Source organism: Gavialis gangeticus, unplaced genomic scaffold, assembly GCF_001723915.1.
Source record: "Gavialis gangeticus isolate Ggan-Ray unplaced genomic scaffold, GavGan_comp1, whole genome shotgun sequence".
Classification (NCBI taxonomy): domain Eukaryota; kingdom Metazoa; phylum Chordata; order Crocodylia; family Gavialidae; genus Gavialis; species Gavialis gangeticus.
In genome coordinates, this window is record NW_017728997.1 from 44,345,949 (window position 1) to 44,352,193 (window position 6,245).

General features: G+C 46.5%; 1 protein-coding gene and 1 long non-coding RNA gene across 2 annotated transcripts in view; one reads left to right on the forward strand and one right to left on the reverse strand.

Moving 5' to 3' along the window:
- Positions 1-721, forward strand: part of LOC109289164 — a 25,645-nt gene extending 24,924 nt beyond the window's left edge. The window contains exons 3-4 of the long non-coding RNA XR_002095314.1: positions 125-134; positions 606-721. This is a non-coding gene — a long non-coding RNA (uncharacterized LOC109289164). The remainder of the gene's footprint in view (positions 1-124; positions 135-605) is intronic.
- IARS (isoleucyl-tRNA synthetase) overlaps positions 1-6,245 on the reverse strand; it is a 319,713-nt gene that overhangs the window by 211,572 nt on the left and 101,896 nt on the right. The window lies entirely within an intron of this gene.

A 6,245-nucleotide genomic window follows, 5' to 3' on the forward strand; every position in this document is an offset into this window, starting at 1 on the left:
AGGGAGGTTGCTGTTCTGGTCCCTACTTAGGAAGACGGATCTGACTCTAACCAGAGCCAAAGTTCCCACAAGCAGCTTGTCACCAACTTCAGCCAGCTGGGGGACTAAGTCATCCAAAGCTTAGAGGATAATAGGTAGGGATCTACCCAACTCAAGAAGACAGCCCACCAATTTTGCAGACAGATTGTGGGGCCAGCTACTATTTTCATGGACTTATTGTGCCCCCCAACCCATGCCACTGATTCACCATGTAGCCCCAGTGCCCCCTCCCCACACTGACTGGATGAGACAGCTGTCCATCATGCAGCCCCACTCTTCACCACTGATTGATAGAGAGGGGCAGGGCTGCACAACAGGAAGCCCATAGCTAAATCAGCAGCAAGAGGAAGGGATGGCAGCCATCTTGCCTGCTCACCTTTGTGCCAACAGCCCACTTTGTGCCAGACTGTGCAGCCAGGAAGACTGCTGGATCCCACTGGGGAGCCAGTATTTTATTTTTAGTAAGGTTTTCTTGGTTTTGTGGGGGGGCAGGGATTCCTGCAGATTTTGTAGAGATTGCCCATGAAATTCGTGTAATCGTGATTTGAGTAGGCCCCTAACCATAGGAAAGTAGGGCTGGAAAGGACCTCACAAGGTCATCTAGTCAAGAGCCCTGCTTAAGGCAAGATCATCCTGATTAAATAATCCTAGCATTGTGGCCATCAAACCTGCTTTTGAAAGTTTCCAAGTACGGAAATCCCACAACGTCTCTGGGTAGTCTTTTCCAATGCCTGACCACCCTCACACACAGGAATTTCCTCCTAATCCCCAACCTAAACTTCCCCTGCTACATCTTGAGGACACTGCTCCTAGTCCTGTCTCCTGCAGTGACAGAGAAAAGTCCATCTTCCATCCTCTCTGTAACAGCCCTTCAGGTATTTGAAGTGTTGCCAAAGACCTGGCACAATCATCACAAATACGGTCTCCGGCTATGTGACAGACCTAAGGTGGCAGGGGAGGGTTCCAGACTGCTTGGGCTGGTGTAACCAAAGAAAGCAGGGAAGAAACATTTACATTTCAAACCAAAACCTGTAAGGGGTAAGAGACTGGAATATCTGAGTAGAGACAGAGGCACTGAATGCATGAAAGTCTTGAGGGGTATGTGACATCTGAGGAATGTGAAAAGCATAGCACCGAAGGAGAAGGAGGAGGTGCAGATTCACCTAAAAGCCCAGGCAGAGGTGAGGCCTGTGGGACCTCTTTCTCATTACCCAAGACAATGTGCAGATCCCCCAGAAGGACTTTCTGAGTATCTGGCTAGAAAGAGCCACTCTGCCCTCAGGATTACATAAGACCTATGCAAGGCTTCCTGTTGTCTTTTTGGCTTAGTGGGCACGTCTACATGTGTATTTATACGTGCCTAAACTTAATGCGCCTTTCCTCAAGGCAATGTATGCATGCACCTTCCCGTCGCTGACTGGCTGGTGCGGGGGCATGTGCCCCCCCTGACTCCAGAGGCACCAGTCACCCATGGAACAGACTATTCCTGTTCAAGCATTTATGAATTCAGTGCCACTACCTAAAGTCTAACATTACGTCTGGTAACAAAAGACCCCTTCAGTCTTCTCTTCTTCAGGCTAAATAAGCCTAGTTCTTTCAGCCTTTCCTCATAAGTCTCATCTTCCAGGACCCTGATCATATTGGGTGCTCTCCACTGGACTCCTTCAAAACTGCCCACGTCCTTGAAGTTTGGGGATGCAAAGCTGGACACAGCAGTCCAGGTGAGGCCTCACCAGTGCTCAAGGCCCTAGTTTTGCAAGTGACACTCCTGTTAATACAACCCAAAATGCTGTTGTCTTTTTTTTTTTTTAAACCACTAGAGTAGCCTGCTGACTCATATGCAGCTTATGGTCCACCATAACCCCCAGGTGCTTCTCTGCAGTACCAGAAACTAGCCAGTCATTCCCCCAGCTGACATTTCTGCAGTCTATCCAGGTCATTCTGGATCCTACCCCTACCTGCTGAACTGTCTGCAATTCTACCCAACTTGATGTAACCTACAAATAGGCTAAGCATACATTCAATCCCATCACCCAAATCATTAAAGAAGATGCTGACCAATTCCAGATCCAGGACTTACCCCCAGAAATCACACTTGATACCACATCTCAACTAGACACTGAGGTATTAAGGACTAGTCACGGAGTACAATGATCCAACTAGTTATATATCCACCTTACAGTACTTATGTTTGATTTGTATTTCCTTAGCTCCTTAATAAGAAAATTAACAAGGTTTTTGACACTGTCTCAAAGTCAAGGTATATCAGATTCACTGCTCTCCTCTCATCCACAGAGCCTGTTACTTTATCTTAAAAGGAAATCTGGTTGATCAGGCATGACTTGTTCTTGGTGAATCCATGCTGGGTCTTCCTGGTCACCTTTTTCTCCTTCAGCTGCTTCATAATGCATTTCTTGAGGGCCTGCTTCATAATTTTTTCCCCCAAGTATAGAGGTCAGGGCTGACTGGTCCGTAATTCCCTGGATTTGCCTTCCCCTTCTTAAAAGATGGGCACTATATTTTTCCTTTTGCAGTCATCTAGAAACTCATCCAAGCTCCAGGAGTTCTCAAAAAATATAGCCAGTGGCTCTGAAATTACTTCTGCCAATTCCTTCAGTACCCTCAGATGCATTCTATCTGGCCCTGCGGACTTGAAATTAACTCAGTTCTCTAAGTAATCCCTAACCTGGCCTGCCATTACTCTAGGCTGTTTGTCTCCTTTCCTATCTCTGCTGCCAACTGCATGCATCTTGTAGCTGTCCCTATTTTGAAGGCTGAAGTGAAAAAAGGCATTAAATACTTCAAACTTCCCCAATTCATATGTGACAAGATTGCCTTTTGCAAACCATATGGTTTTTCTGGTCCTCTTACTTTGGACATACCTGTAGAATCCCTTTATTGTCTGTTATGTCTCATCAGCTACATCTCAAATTGTGCCTTGGGCTTCCAATTCTCTCTGCATGCTTATGCGATACTCTCATACTATGACCAAGTTTCTACTTTATATAAGATTCCTTTTTGAGTATCAACTTGAAAAGCTTCCAGGCTGGTCTCCTGTTGCACTTCCCATTCTTCTGCATCATCAGGTAGCTTGCTTCTGTGCCCTTAAAGGGGGCTTCCTTAAAGTACAGCCAGCAATCCTATACTCCTTTTCCTCTCAGAGTTGCCTCCCAGGGGATCCTGCCTATCAGGTCAGTGTCATTTTGTAGCCACTGTCACCAAAGTTCCTTTCCACCTTCATATTGTCAACCAATTCCTCCCTGTGTGTTAACAGCAAGTAAAAAAAATAACTTCTACTCTGGTTGGCCTCTATCTGAATCAAAAAGTTATCCTCATTGCACTCCAGGAATTTGCTGGACTGCTTGTGCATTGCAGCATTTCCCTCACTTAGATCTTCTAAGAACCTTTTTCCTCCCAAGGCCTTAAGTACCTTTACCTTTTGAATTAAATCTACGTTCTACTATTCATTGTTCTATTGATATTGATTTTTTTCCTGAAAAGTAAGTCCTCCATTGAAGAACTTCTCGGATGATTTACAACGTGAGCTGGGAGGTTTTATAGACTTTACCTTCAAGAGAAATGTTAAACCAACAGATTTTTTTCATAGGTGAAATTTAGTTAAACAGCTGTTAACAAAAATATGCTACAAAATTTGAATAGTTTAAACAAGCATCACTTTCTTTTTGACCAAGGTCAACTTTCCTTGATATGCAGTTTTGTCAAACTTGCTCATTCACAGCCATCCAGACGATTTTTCACACTTGCACCTCTTATGTGAAAAGACAAGCACAAATAACCCTAAGTTTTGTAGTTTAAACACATTCTTTGTAAATAAAAAAAAGCATGCACTTTTGCCTTTGTAGATCACTTTAAAACATGGATTACAATACGGATGCACATATTGAAGTTAACTCACAGTAGCAAAATGACTGTTAATTAAAGTACCCAGGTTCTGGCTAAGGACTTTATCCTGCAAAGAAAGCATTACGTATCCTCATCAGTAAAGTCAACAGTACTTTTTTTTTTTTTTTTGGAACTACAACTACCTGCTAAACAAGGACTACTCATGAAGAAGAGTGCCTGCATTTGAACACCCTAGTATAAAGAAAGTTCCGCTTAAGTTAAGACACAGCAAAGAAGAGACGGCAATCATTTCCAAAACATGCACACCCCCTATTCCAACTGAAGTACAGCCTATGTGAGGAGGGTCAAGACTAGTTAAAATGGACTGGGATTTTACAGTGTTGTAATGCTGGGGCGCTGTATTTTGAAAGAACCCCTAAGTTATCCAGCAAAGCAAACTTCTCAAAAAAGTCTACTAAGCTATAGTTTGAAAAAATGCTCTGGTTAGCCAGTATTGGTTTTAAAAGTACTGAAATTTTATGAAAATGAGCTGCAGACAGACAGCATGAGCACTCTGGCACCCAATAATAATTTCTTATACAACATGCTCTTCACAGAAGTATTTTACAGTGATGTATTGTTATTATGAACCCAGCCTTCAGTGGGGAAAGTCAGGCACAAAAGCAATGACTTGCCCAAGGTTACACAGCAGGCTAGAAATTCTAAGATTAGGTTCTTCCTAATCCGAAATCTGCACAGGAACGCCTCTCCTAAAAATACTGAAATGAGCACATGAGCAAGGTCTATAAACCAGTTTGCCTTAGACCATGGGTATCAAACACCTGGCCCACGGAGCCCTATCATCCATTCCATGGTGCTGCCTACTGCATTCAGAAAGCACAGGCCCCAGCTCTGTGTGCTACGTGCTGCGTGGAGCAGAATGCATGTGGCAAAGGGCCAAGGGCACATGATGCATGTGACACCCATATCAGACTGGTCCTGAGCACTCATCTGCGGTTGGTCCAGATAGAACCCATGGACCAACATCATGTTAGATCCAGCACTCAGGGCCAAACCACTGCAGGCCCCACGTGCAGCATGCACCCCAAACTAGTACCATATGTTGCATGTAGCACGCTCCCCTGGCTGCCCTTGTACTACGTGCAAGACCAGGACCACCAGATGCTGCAATGGCATGTGGGACAGGAGCCAGGGTACACACTGCAAGCAGTATAGGCAGCTGGTCCAGAACACCTACCTGCAGTATGTGACAGGTCCACACCCTGTGGGGAAGGGTTGCATGCAGAGCATGATGCCCTCTGGTGGCTATGCAGCCCCTGCCCAGCTCCATCTCCAATGAAGTCCTTAATGGCCCTTGATTGCTTGCACACCACACCTTGTTATTGAGATTAAGTAACAGAGGCTGTCCACGGGCCTTAGAGTGAGCCTGAGTCCAATCGACTCATCAACAGGTCCCTCCCAGACCCCGTTAGTCTGGATCTGGTCTTCATGCTCAATGAACCCTCTCAGCCTGTCTGTACCCCTGCAGGGCACCTATAGCCTTAAGAGCTAATTGTGTGGCTCTGTTCCTCCACTACACCATGCCCCAAGCCTCGCAGGTGTTACCCTAAGGTTGTTACTTTCACACACTTGGCCCTCCCTGGGCCCTTAGACTCCCTGGCCCCACATTCGGCTCCCTCTGGGCTCCCAGACCCTTGGTCCCATGCATAGCCCCTCGCTCTGGACTCCTAGTCCCACATACAGCCCTCCCTCTCTAGGCTCCTGGTCCCTCTGCACAGCCCCTCTCCCTGGGCTCTCAGACCCCTGCTCTGGCTCAGCCCCTCTCCCCGGGCTCATGGACCCTCATCCAGCTCTCACTCTGTTGCTGTGCCCGTGGACCCTCTGGTCCAAATGTGAGCTAATCCCTGGCTCCTGAACTTCCAGGTCCCACACTCAGATGCTCTTCCCCATATTTGGACCTTCTTGGGTCTTGGTCTCTCAGCCCTGCTTTGTTCTCGGACCCTCTGATCACCCTCCCAGCCCTTTCTGGGCTTGGGGATCGTGGCTCTCTGGATCCTTACTCTAGACCCTTGCACTCCCTGCTGGGCTCCACTGTCAGCCACTCTTGGGCTGCCAGCCCTCTGAGTTGTCCTTGCCTGCCCTTGAAAGGCTCCAAGCTAAACAACTAGTACAAACTTAATAGCAAGCACCTGCCCTCTGGCAGGCTGTAAAAGTTGTGCGGCTACCCTTAATGGTGCAGTCACTCTCCAGGTGGTAGATTCTTTCCTTCTTCACTCTCCTGCCATGGCTTCATAGTTTCATAGTTTCTAGGGTCGGAAGGGACCTGAGCAGATCATCTAGTC